This window comes from Chroicocephalus ridibundus, chromosome 16, assembly GCF_963924245.1.
Source record: "Chroicocephalus ridibundus chromosome 16, bChrRid1.1, whole genome shotgun sequence".
Lineage (NCBI taxonomy): Eukaryota > Metazoa > Chordata > Aves > Charadriiformes > Laridae > Chroicocephalus > Chroicocephalus ridibundus.
Window position 1 is genome coordinate 10,463,384 of NC_086299.1, and position 12,572 is coordinate 10,475,955.

The window sequence follows — 12,572 nt, forward strand, 5'->3', positions numbered from 1 at the left end:
AAAGGCTTTTTGGGAAAAAAAAAGTCTTTTTGGGGAAAAAAAAAAGGCTTTTTGGGAAAAAAAAGGCTTTTTGGGGAAAAAAAAAAAAAGGCTTTTTTTTGGAAAAAAAATGGCTTGTTGAGGACAAAATAAAGGCGCCGTATACCCTGGTGGCACCAGGGTGCCACCTCCCTGCGAGCACCCTTGGGGGGGGGGGGGTAGGGGTGTGGGGGGGGTGGTCCCCAAGTAAAGGTGAAGGTGGGTGGTTTAACGAAGCCGGGAGCTCGTTATCCCCCGCCCCGGGATGCCGAGGGACCCCCCGCCCCCCACATCCATCCCTGCTGCCCTTCCACGAGCATCCCGGGATGCAAAGCTCACCCTGACCACCCAAAGCATCCCCCCCCCGCCCCCCCAACCCCGAGAAACCTCCCCCCCGCCCCCCCCAGGCCTTGAGCATCCCCCCGGCCCAGGGCAGGGAAGGGAGGAAAAGGGAATGACCGAGGTCACGTAAATATTTTGAGTCGCCTTTTTTGGGGGGGGGTGGGGGGGTGGTGTGTGTGTTATTTCATTTCTTTGCAATGGAGTCGGGTATTTTTCCAAAGGAAATCGCGGGCTGACGTTGGTCGTCCGTCCCCCCCCCCCCCCCCCCCCCCCCCGCCGCCCTCCCCGGCTTCTTCTGGGTGCTCCAAATTGGGCTTTTTTTTACGCAACTTTTCCTGGTGGCAGGGTGGGTTTTATTTTATTTTATTATTTTATTTTATTTTATTATTTTATTTTATTATTTTATTTTTCGCAATCCCCCCCCCCCCCATCCCCCCATTTTTGCCCCAAATCCTCCCGTTTTCTCCTCGGGGAGCAGAAATTGCCATTTCCATCCGCTTGGTGTCAGCTCCGGCCCCTCTCCGGCCCTGCCATCCGTCCATCCCAAACCACCCCAAACCCATCAGCGTTGACTTATTCCGAGCTTTAATTTGCCGTTAAAGCCTTAATTTGCCAGCGTTAATGATTGCCGGGTCATGAATATCCCGTAGGATCCAGACGGGAATGATACAACCCCTATTTTTCGGCTGGAAATCCCGCCGGGTGCCGAAATCGGCCCCGGGAACCGAAGGCCTTTTAGCGCTTTAAACCCGCTCGTGCCTCCCATGCATCACCTCCTTCGGGTTCGTTAAATCACGCCAATTAGTTTGGAAACGGCTTAAACTCAGGGATCGGGGCCGGGGTGGGGGGTGTCTCCCAAAACGGAGCCGCTGCTCTTGGTTAAAATGGGCTTTTCATTTTATTTTATTTTATTTTATTTTATTTTATTTTATTTTATTTTATTTTATTTTATTTTATTTTATTTTATTTTATTTTATTTTATTTTATTTTATTTTATTATTTTATTTTTTTCCTGGCATGTCAAAGCAGGATGAGCCGAGCGCTGCCGGGGCATTTAGCCCTGGGGTATTTACCCCGGAGGGTATTTAGCCCTGGGGTATTTAGTTCTGGGGCATTTGGCTCTGGGATACTTGCCCCTGGGGTATTTAATCCTGGGGCATTTATCCCCGGTGCCTTTAGCCCTGGGGTATGTAGCTCTGAATTATTTAGCTCCGGGGTATTTAGCTCCGGGGTATTTAGCGCTGGGGTATTTAGCTCTGGGGTATTTTTTAGCGCTGGGGTATTTAGCATGGGGGATTTAGCACCGGGGTATTTAGCTCTGGGGTATGTAGCTCTGGGATATTTATCCCTGGGGCATTTACCCCTGGAGTATTTAACCCTGGGGTATTTAGCATGGGGTATTTAGTCCTGGAGTATTTAACCCTGGGGCATTTATCCCTGGGGCATTTAGCCTTGGGGTATTTAGCTCTGGGGTATTTAGCTCTGGGGTATTTAGCCCTGGGGTATGTAGCTCCAAGATATTTACCTCTGGGGTATTTAATCCCGGGGTATTTACCCCTGGGGGCATTTAATCCTGGGGCATTTATCCCTGGGGTATTTAGTCCCAGGGTATTTATCCCTGGGGCATTAGTCTTGGGGTATTTAACCCTGGGGCATTTATCGCTGGGGTATTTAGCATGGGGATATTTAGCACCAGGGTATTTATCCCTGGGGCATTTAATCCTGGGGCATTTATCCCTGGGGCATTTTTCCCTGGGGTATTTAGTCCCAGGGTATTTATCCATGGGGCATTTTTCCCTGGGGCATTTATCCCTGGGGTATTTAGCACGGGGATATTTAGCACCAGGGTATTTAGCCCTGGGGCATTTATCCCTGGGGTATTTAGCCCTGGGGCATTTAGTCTTGGGCTATATAACCCTGGGGCATTTATCCCCGGGGTATTTACCCCGGGGGTATTTACCCCGGGGGTATTTAGCACTGGGGCACTGAGCGTTGGTGCATTCAGCGTCGGTGCATTTAAGCGAAAGACCCTTTCGCCCCCCGGGGCATTTACCGTGGGGGTATTGTTTAGCCCCGGGGTATTTAGCGTTGACGCATTCAGCATGTGGGGAATGAAGCCCCGGGGCATCGAGCACTGGGGCATTTAGCGTTGGGGCAGAAAACAGGGGCGCCTTGAACACCGGAACGTTAAGCGTTTACCCCTGGAGCATTTAGCAAAGGGGCATTTACCCCCGGGGCATTTACCCCCGGGGCATTAACCAAGGACGCATAAAGCCCCGGGGCATTTAGTCCCTGGCACCGAGTGTTGGTGCTTCAGCCCTGGGGCATTTCCCACGGGGGCATTTAGCCCCGGGGCATTAATTATTGGCTCCTGGGCCTCAAGGGGTTTCGTTTCTCGTACCCAGACCCCGAGAGAAAAACCGACACTGGGGCCGAGCCCGAAACTGGTGCCCCCAGTTCCCCCCCGGGGCCCCGGCTCCCAGCACCCGGGGGAGAAGCGGCTCCGGCGCAGGCTGCGGCGGCTCCGGCTTCCCCGAGAGCAAATAAACCTTCCCCGGCGGAGCTCTGAGCCCGGAGACGCGCAGGGCACCGTCCGGCCAGCGCTGGGACAAACCCCCCCGGACCGCTGCGCTGGGGAGGGGGTGACAATGGTGGGAGAGGGTGACAATGGTGGGAGAGGGTCACAATGCCGCGGAGAGGGTGACGATGGTGGAGAGGGTGACGATGCTGGAGAGGGTGACGATGCCAGGGAGAGGGTGATGATGCCAGGGAGAGGGTGACAAGGCTGGGGAGAGGGTGACAATGCTGGGAGAGGGTGACTATGGTGGGAGAGGGTGACGGTGCCAGGGAAAGGGTGACAAGGCTGGGGACAGGGTGACAATGGTGGGAGAGGGTCACAATGCCGGGGAGAGGGCGATGATGCTGGAGAGGGTGATGATGCCAGGGAGAGGGTGATGATGCCAGGGAGAGGGTGACAAGGCTGGGGAGAGGGTGACAATGCTGGGAGAGGGTGACTATGGTGGGAGAGGGTGACGGTGCCAGGGAGAGGGTGACAAGGCTGGGGAGAGGGTGACAATTCTGGGAGAGGTTGACAATGATGGGGAGAGGGTGACAATGCCAGGGAAAGGGTGACAAGGCTGGGGACAGGGTGACAATGGTGGGAGAGTATCAAAATGCCGGGGAGAGGGTGACGATGCTGGAGAGGGTGACAATTCTGGGAGAGGGTGACAAGGCTGGGGAGAGGGTGACAAGGCTGGGAGAGGGTGACAAAGCTGGGAGAGGGTGACAAGGCTGGGAGAGGGTGACGATGCCAGGGAGAGGGTGACAATTCTGGGAGAGAGTGACAATGCCAGGGAGAGAGTGACGATGCTGGGGAGAGGGTGACAGCGCTGGGAGAGGCTGACAATTCTGGGAATAGGGTGACAATTCTGGGAGAGGGTGCCAATGCCAGGGAGAGGGTGCCAATGTGGGTGACGATGCCGGGAGAGGGGTGGCAGCACTGGGCACTGCCCCGCTGCACCGGGGCCATGGCATCTCAACCGCCGCCTGCGGATGCCCCAGCGCCATCCCTCCTCCTCCTCCTCCTCCTCCTCCTCCCCAGCCCCAGCCCGCCGGTGGCCGGTGGCCGGTGGCCGGTGGCCGGTGGCTGGTGGCCGGCAGCCGGTGGCGGGAAACGCGGCGGGTCCAGCAGAGAGCAGTGGTAACACGCCGCCGGCCGGCTGCCTCCCGCTCCGTCCCAGCCGCTTTTCCTTTCCCTGGAAAGAGAAAAGTGGAATTTGCCAAAAAAATGGGGGGTGGGGGTGGGGTGGGGGGGCGGGGGGGTCTTATTTAAAAAAAAAACAACCCCAAACCAAACGAACCACCCAGTTTTTCCTGGTGGTGGAGGTGGGAAGGGAGCGGCCGGCGCTCGGGGCGAAGATTTACGGCCCGAGTCGCGAAATAGCAAAGAAAATAAAAAAAAAAAAAATAAAAAAAAAAACCAAACCGTGGTAATAGCGGGGAAAAAAAAAAAACAAAAAAACCCCAACAAAAAAAAAAACTTCTTGTAAAAATAAATTCTAAGCTTTTCTATTAAATTCTTCTGCCCCGCTGGAGCTGGACACCCGTCGCCTTTGATCCTCCCGGTCCCGTCCCGTTCCCAGCCCGTGGGACGGAGAGAAGGAGACCCGGATGGTAATGGGCACTGACGGCTCGGAAAAGCGAGACGGGCCGCTTCGTTAATGAGCCCTAACGAGGGCGAGGGGCCCGAGGAGGCCGGCGGCGGGGCCCGCTGAGGGCGGCGGGGTGGGGAGCCGTGGGTTTGGCCGGGCTTGGCCGGGGTTTTGGGGGTGGCTAGGAGAGGGGAGATGGGGCTTGTCTCCCTTGGCTTTCGGGCATCCCTCATTTTTCCAACGGGAAAAGGGTGAATTAAAGAACATGGAAGTGGAGACGGGGATGGGCGAGCTGGGGGCTCGGGAAATAGGGTGGGATGGGGAGAGGGGACCACCCCCGGCTTGGCCAGCAGCTTGCGATGGGCTCGCAATGGGCGGTGCAAGGGGCTTGTAATGGGCTACCAAGGTTTGTAACGGGCTTGCAAGGGGCGTGCGATTGGCTTGGAAGGGGCTCGCGACGGGTTTGCCCGAGGCGGTTGCAACGGGCTTCCAAGGTTCGCAATGGGCTCGTAACAGATTCCCAGTGGGCTTGCAAGAGGCTTGCAATGGGCTTCCAAGTTTGCAAGGGGCTTGCAAGGGGTTTGAAATGGGCTTCAGGGGTTGGAAATGGGCTTCCAAGTTTTGTAATGGGCTTGCAAAGGGCTTGCAAGGGGCTTGCAATGGGCTTCCAAAGTTTGCAAGGGGCTTGCAACGGGCATGCAAGGGGTTGTAACGGGCTTCCAAGGTTTGCAATGGGCTCGTAACAGATTCCCAATGGGCTTGCAAGAGGCTTGCAATGGGCTTCTAAGTATGCAAGAGGCTCACAGGGGTTTGCAAGGGGCTTGCAAGGGGTATAAAATGGGCTTCAGGGGTTGGAAATGGGCTTCCAAGTTTTGTAATGGGCTTGCAAGGGACTTGCAACGGGCATGCAAGGGGTTGTGACGGGCTTCCAAGATTCGCAATGGGCTTCCAAGGTTCACAATGGGCTCGTAACAGATTCCCAATGGGCTTGCAAGAGGCTTGCAATGGGCTTCTAAGTTTGCAAGGGGCTTGCAATGGGCTTGGAAGGGGTTTGCAAGGGGTATAAAATGGGCTTCAGGGGTTGGAAATGGGCTTCCAAGTTTTGTAATGGGCTTGCAAGTGGCTTCCAAGTTTGCAAGGGGCTGTCAACGGGCATGCAAGGGGTAGTAACGGGCTTCCAAGGTTTGCAATGGGCTCGTAACAGATTCCCAATGGGCTTGCAAGAGGCTTGCAATGGGCTTCCAAGTTTGCAAGGGGTTTGCAAGGGGTTTCCAAGGGGTATAAAATGGGCTTCAGGCATTGGAAAGGGGCTTGCAACGGGCATGCATGGGGTTGTGACGGGCTTCCAAGATTCGCAATGGGCTTCCAAGTTTCGCAATGGGCTTCCAAGTTTCGCAATGGGCTCGTAACAGATTCCCAAAGGGCTTGCAAGAGGCTTGCAATGGGCTTGCAAGGGGTTGGAAATGGGCTTCAGGGGTTGGAAATGGGCTTCCAAGTTTGCAAGAGGCTCGCGAGGGGTTTGCAAGGGGTATAAAATGGGCTTCAGGGATTGGAAATGGGCTTCCAAGTTTTGTAGTGGGCTTCCAAGGGGCTTGCAAGTGGCTTCCAAGTTTGCAAGGGGCTTTCAATGGGCATGCAAGGGGTAGTAACGGGCTTCCAAGGTTCGCAATGGGCTCGTAACAGATTCCCAATGGGCTTGCAAGAGGCTTGCAATGGACTTCCAAGTTTGGAAGGGGCTTGCAAGGGGTTGGCAATGGGCTTGCAAGGGGCTTGCAAGGGGTTGGAAATGGGCTTCAGGGGTTGGAAATGGGCTTCCAAGTTTTGTAATGGGCTTGCAAGGGGCTTGCAAGGGGCTTGCAGTGGGCTTCCAAGTTTGCAAGGGGCTTTCAACGGGCATGCAGGGGGTTGTAACGGGCTTCCAAGGTTTGCAATGGGCTTCCAAGGTTCGCAATGGGCTCGTAACAGATTCCCAATGGGCTTGCAAGAGGCTTGCAATGGACTTCCAAGTTTGGAAGGGGCTTGCAATGGGCTTGCAAAGGGCTTGCAAGGGGCTTGCAAGGGGGTTGTAATGGGCTTCCAAGGTTTGCAATGGGCCTGCAAGGCGCCTGCAAGGGGCTTGTAACAGGTTTCCAATGGGCTTGCAAAGGGCTTCCAAGTTTGCAAGGGGCTTGCAAGGGGCTTGGAAGGGGCTTGCAAGGGGTATAAAATGGGCTTCAGGGGTTGGAAATGGGCTTCCAAGTTTTGTAATGGGCTTGCAATGGGAGCGCAAGGGGGCTGTGACGGGCTACCCAGGTTTGTAAATGGGCTCACAATGGCCATGCCATAGGCTTGCTGTGGGCTTGCGATGGGTTTGCAGTGGGCTTGCGACGGGATTGCGATGGGTGTGCAATGGGCTTGCAATGGGCTTGTAATGGGCTTGCAATGGGCTCGCAATGGGCTTGCAATGGGTTTGCAGGGGGCTTGTAATGGGCTTGCAATGGGCTTGCAATGGGCTTGCAATGGGCTTGCAATGGGCTCGCAATAGACTTGCAATGGGCTTGCAATGGGCTTGCAGTGGGATTGCAAGGGGTTTGAAATTGGCTTGCAATGGGCTTGCAATGGGCTTGCAATAGGCTTGCAGTGGGCTTGCAGTGGGCTTGCAAGTGGTTTGAAATTGGCTTGCAAGTTTTGTAATGGGCTTGCAGTGGGCTTGCAGTGATTTCAAGCCACCCCCTGACCCCGTCCCTTCGGCTCCGCTGCCTGCGCTGGAAGGAAAAGCAGGTGCCGAAGGGGGAGAGGAAAGAGGCGGCTGGAGCCCAGGGAGGGTGGAAAACCCCCCGGGCCCCGAAGGTGCCGTGGCCGCGTGGGGCCGGGGCTGGCGACGCGCGGGAAGGCAGGCCGGCCGGCACGAAGGAAGCCCTGGAGCCTCCCAGTAACTGGAAGCAGAAGGGAGGGGAGCCCAAGGCGGGAACTCCAGCCCCGGGGAGGCGGGGAGCCGCGGGGTTTCTTCCATCTGGGCATCGGTTCCCGGCATCTCCCCCTTCCCTCGGGGGTGGGGATGCCATGGGCTCGCCATGGGCTTGCCATCGGCTACCGACAAGCTCGCCACAGGCTTGCGGTGGGCCTGCAGTCGAGCTTGCAAGGGCCTTGCAACGGACTTGCGATGGGCTAGTAATAGGTTTACAGTGGGCTTGCAATGGGCTAGTAAAAGATTTACAATGGGCTTGCCATGGGCTTGCGATTGGCTTCCAGCAAGCTTGCAACAGGCTTGCAGTGGGCTTGCAGTGAGCTTGCAAGGGCCGTGCAATGGGCTAGTAATGGATTTACAGTGGGCTTGCCATGGGCTAATAATAGGTTTCCAGTGGGCTTGCAATGGGCTTGCGATGGGCTAGTAGTAAGTTCACAGTGGGCTTGCCATGGGCTAGTAATAGGTTTACAGTGGGCTTGCCATGGGCTTGCGATGGGCCAGTAATAGATTTCCAGTGGGCTTGCAATGGGCTTGCAATTGGCTTCCAACAAGCTCACAACGGGCTTGCAGTGGGCTTGCAGTAAGCTTGCAAGGGCCGTGCAATGGGCTAGTAATAGATTTACAGTGGGCTTGCAATGGGCTAGTAATAGATTTACAGTGGGCTTGCCATGGGCTAATAATAGGTTTCCAGTGGGCTTGCAATGGGCTTGCAATGGGCTAGTAATAGGTTTACAATGGCCTTGGAATGGGCTTGCAATTGGCTAGTAGTAGGTTTCCAGTGGGCTTGCAATGGGTTTGCAATGGGCTAGTAATCGGTTTACAGTGGGCTTGCCATGGGCTAGTGATAGGTTTCCAATAAGCCTGCAAGAGGCTCGCAGCGAGCTTGCAGCTAGCTTATAGCAAGCGTGCAGCGGGCTTGCCATGGGCTTGCCAGGGGCTTGTACTAGGCTTAAAATGGGTTTGCAAGGGGCTTGCAAGGGGCTGACGGTGGCTATTGCAATGAGCTTGCAGGGGGCTTGCAGTGGGCTCGCAACGGGCCGGTCGTCAGCTTGCATGGGCATGTGACGGGCTTGTGATGGGCTTGTAACGGGGTTATAATGGGCTTGTGATGGGCTTGTAACAGGGTTGTGATGGGCTTGTGATGGGCTTGTAACAGGGTTGTGATGGGCTTGTAACAGGGTTATAATGGGCTTGTGACGGGCTTGTAATGGGGTTGTAATGGGCTTGTGATGGGCTTGTAACAGGGTTGTAATGGGCTTGTGACGGGCTTGCACTGGGCTGCTCCTCTCACCCCAGAGTGGTCTCTTCCCCCCGCCCCCGCCCCGGCCTTGACCCGTCTCGAATTTAAGCGAAATATTCCGTGGCTTTAACGGGCAGATCCCAACTTGCCCCGCTTCCCGCCGGACCTTCTCGCGTGCTGGGCATCGGGGTAGGGGGGGGACAGAAACCAAAGGGCGTTGCTCCATGCCGGTTTCCACCCCAAGGGAGACCCTAAATCCCATTCATGGCGGGAAACACTTGGATTTCTCCCGGAAAAAGCTACCGGTGGGTCCCAGCACCGCTGCGCGGCAAGAACGGCGCTGAGATGGGAGAGGTGAAGCCCGAAAAATGGGTTTGCGGATCTACAGAGCCGTCAGCGGCGCCCTCCAGCTCCATCCCGGCTTCTCCCACAGCGTCATCTGAGGTCGGGATTTGTTGGGAAGGGCTGGAAAATGTCGCCGTTGTCCCGCTTGGGCCATCCCGGATTCGCTCTCACCCGCTGCCGGGCACGGCTTTGCTTCAACCCCCCCCCCCTCGGTTTTAAGCAGGAAATGTTCATCCTCGAATCGCAGAAACTGCTTCGCTCCAGGCATTTGCTCCGACGCGAAAGTCGATAAAATCCCACCCTGGCCCTGGTTTGACGAGCCGTCCGGCGTCAATTAAACCAATTAACAGGGGTTTGGGTAGGAGAGTTCCAAACCGGTTCCCAGCTCCGCAGCATCCCCTCCTCGGGACCAGCCCCAACCCAAGCGTTGCTCGCTGTCCCCCTGCCCTTCCTGGGGCTTTCCCATGGGAAAAAGGGGAAAAAATAAGCCGTTTTTCCTTAAATAAGGATCTAGCGCCTTATTCCCCGCCCTAATTTATGCCTTTTCCACCTCTTGATGCTGTGTCGCGTTGGGTGTAGCACCAACCTGCTCGTGATGCTGAACCTCCGCTCCCCACCATTTCGCCTCAAATTGAGGACAAAAGGCAACGAGCAGCTTATTTTATAATAAATCCCACATTTATCTCTCTATATTACATATATTTCTGGTTTTTTTGTTTTTTTTTTCTCTTAACGGGGCTACTCTATCCGTGGGGTTTCGTTTTCCTTTCGAGCTTTTCCCTATTTCCAGCGGGATCTTGGTGGTACTTTCGGTCCCCGTTTTGGGAGACGTTCAGCGTCAACCCCTGCAAAAAAACGACACCTCTCGAGGTCCGAATTGCGATGGATTTGAGGTGGAAATGCCTTTTGCTGGAAATTTCCCCAGCCGGCCTATTTGCAATCCCAAATCCCGATGGCCGGCGCGTGATGCAAAGCGCCGAGGAAGGGACGTTTTGGGATGGGGTTGGAGAAGATGTGGCACAACTGGTCCGAGAAGTTCCCAGCCCATCCCAACTCCTTGTTTTCATCCCTGGTATCCAAAATAAAGGAAGAGGAGCTCGGGTCAGAGGGTTTTCACCCGCGTTGAAACGCAGTGATTCACCCAGCCCCACAACCGGTTGCGTGGGTACAGTCACCCATGGGTGGGTGGGAACCTCCCGCGTGGATTTTGTACCCTTCGAGAAACCTCCTGGAGAACCTGCTCCTGGTATTTTGATTTTTTCCGAGGAGGAGCGAAGATGTTATCGCCGGTAAATCCTGGTGAACTCCATCCAGCTTTGCTCCCCTCCAGCCGGAAACACCTGCCAAATCAAGCAAAGGAGGAGATAACGCAGGAAAAATAGACACCACTCCCCCACCCCACGCCCCCCCCCAGCAAAGTGCTCCTCAATTTATTTATACCACCAGGGAAAAGGCTGCGTCGATGCCGAACCCGCGTCGCGATGCGGATATAAAGCTAAAATCCCCTCGATTGCTTGGTGGAGCAAACGGAGATGCGATTTTTTCCTGCGGATAAGGGGTGGTTATCCCTCCGTGCGCGCGACGAGCAGCAATTCCCTGTCTTCCCAGCGCTTGTCCCCACGGCCGGGGACGCACGATGACGCTCCGGCGTTGCTGGAGATGCTTCGCAGCCCCTCGCCCAGCTCCTGGGCATCTCCCGGGGGGATGTTTTGCTGGAGAAACCACCCAAATTTGCTAAAAAAGCCTTTTTCCCCAGTAGGGGTGAAGTCCTGCTTGCTAATTCATAGAGGATTGGGGCACATCTTGAAGGACGCCATGACTTTGGTTGGCCATCCATCCACCCATGGCACCCATCCCCCGAGCGCATCCATCCGTAATTTGGGTGCAATCATCTCTAAAACCTTTGCACGCCAAGAGCTTGCCTCTAATAAAGGTGCTCCGAACCCTTTAGAGCTGCTCTTCACCGGGAATTTCTCCTCCAGCCACCTCCTGCGTGGTCCCACCACCCATCGGAAACGATCCGCTTGGGTCTTGGGAACGCCGGCGAGGGCAAACAGAGAGGGCGAGCTCTTCCCGGGTTATTTAACGTGGCAGCGAGCCAGGGGCAGCATCACCTGAGCTGGTGGGAATGGTTCCAGATTCAGGCTCCCGTCTCCGACTACGGAAGGTCAACAGTGGATTTGGGATGTAAACCAGGCTTAGGTGGGATGGGCCTGCTCGTTAGGACCGGTGTTGGCATGCTGAGGTTGTAATTAGCTGGAAAGAGGTCTCTTGCCTACCACACATAATTACTGCGTATATGAGTCTATGAGTAGGTGACCGTACCCCATAGCCACATCCAGCCTGATTTCACGTTGCTTTTGGGGGCCATAATGCCATTTTAGGGCAAAATAAGCATGGTGTCACCTCCAGCTGATTCACCCACGTGCATCATACGCGTCCAACCCCAAACCGACGCAACGTTTAAGCTCTCCGCTACAAGACCTTCACGGACGCTGCTCTGATGTTCCCCCTGTATCTCCTCCAGCGTGAGATGGAGCTGGGACACGGCCGGAGCCTGGCAGCTCCATCCACCCCCGCTCAGCTCCTCTCCGGTCGGGTGGTTTTTAGCCACCTTGGGGTCATTGACACAAAGTCTTCTACCAGCTCCTTGTTGCTCTATCTGGGGGGGGCAAAGCTGCCTTGGTAATCTCTGGGAGCAGGGGGGAGCGCTTGGGCATGCAACGCTTCTTCCTCGCTTCGCCTGCTGTCGAGCTGTTGCTGGTTGTTTCTCCTTCACCTTCGGTTTCTGGCCGATACTAAAACTGCGTGGGCCACAAAGCCTCATTGCGCCGCTTGGAGTCACATGCAAATGGGAGCCGGGAGTATGCAAAGTTGTGGAGCTCCCAATGCAAAGCTCCTGCTGGCTTTGCATGCAGCTTGGTCCACCCAAAGTAATCGAGATCGCCACCTTGGTCTTATCTCCAACGTTAGCTCCGGCTCCTCCTTTTCACATCTCTGGTTCTCCAGCCCAGCCTCTTTGCGTCTCTTGCTCACTCCGAGATCTTCATCACTTGTTGACACCAAGACCTTCATCTCTTGCTCACACCAAGATCTTCATCACTTGTTCACACCAAGACCTTCATCTCTTGCTCACACCAAGATCTTCATCACTTGTTCACACCAAGACCTTCATCTCTTGCTCACACCAAGACATTAATCTCTTGTTTACATCAAGAACTTAATCTCTTGCTCATACCAAGACCTTTATCTCTTGCTCACATCAAGAGCTTCATAGACCTTCATCTCTTGCTCACACCAAGAGTGCCGTGGGTTGGATACGCGGTTCCAGGCAGGACTCAACCCATTCCCACCACTGTTTCCACGGGGTCGCATCCTCCTGCTTTGCTCTTTTGGCCGTGATTATTTGTCTAACACTTGCCCTCTTCCTTTTCCTACCCTTTGAAACAGAAATTTTGCTTCCTTTTGAGTCAGCCTGGAATTCCTGCGCCTTCCCGGCAAAGACGTGAATAACACAGGGCTGGATGAA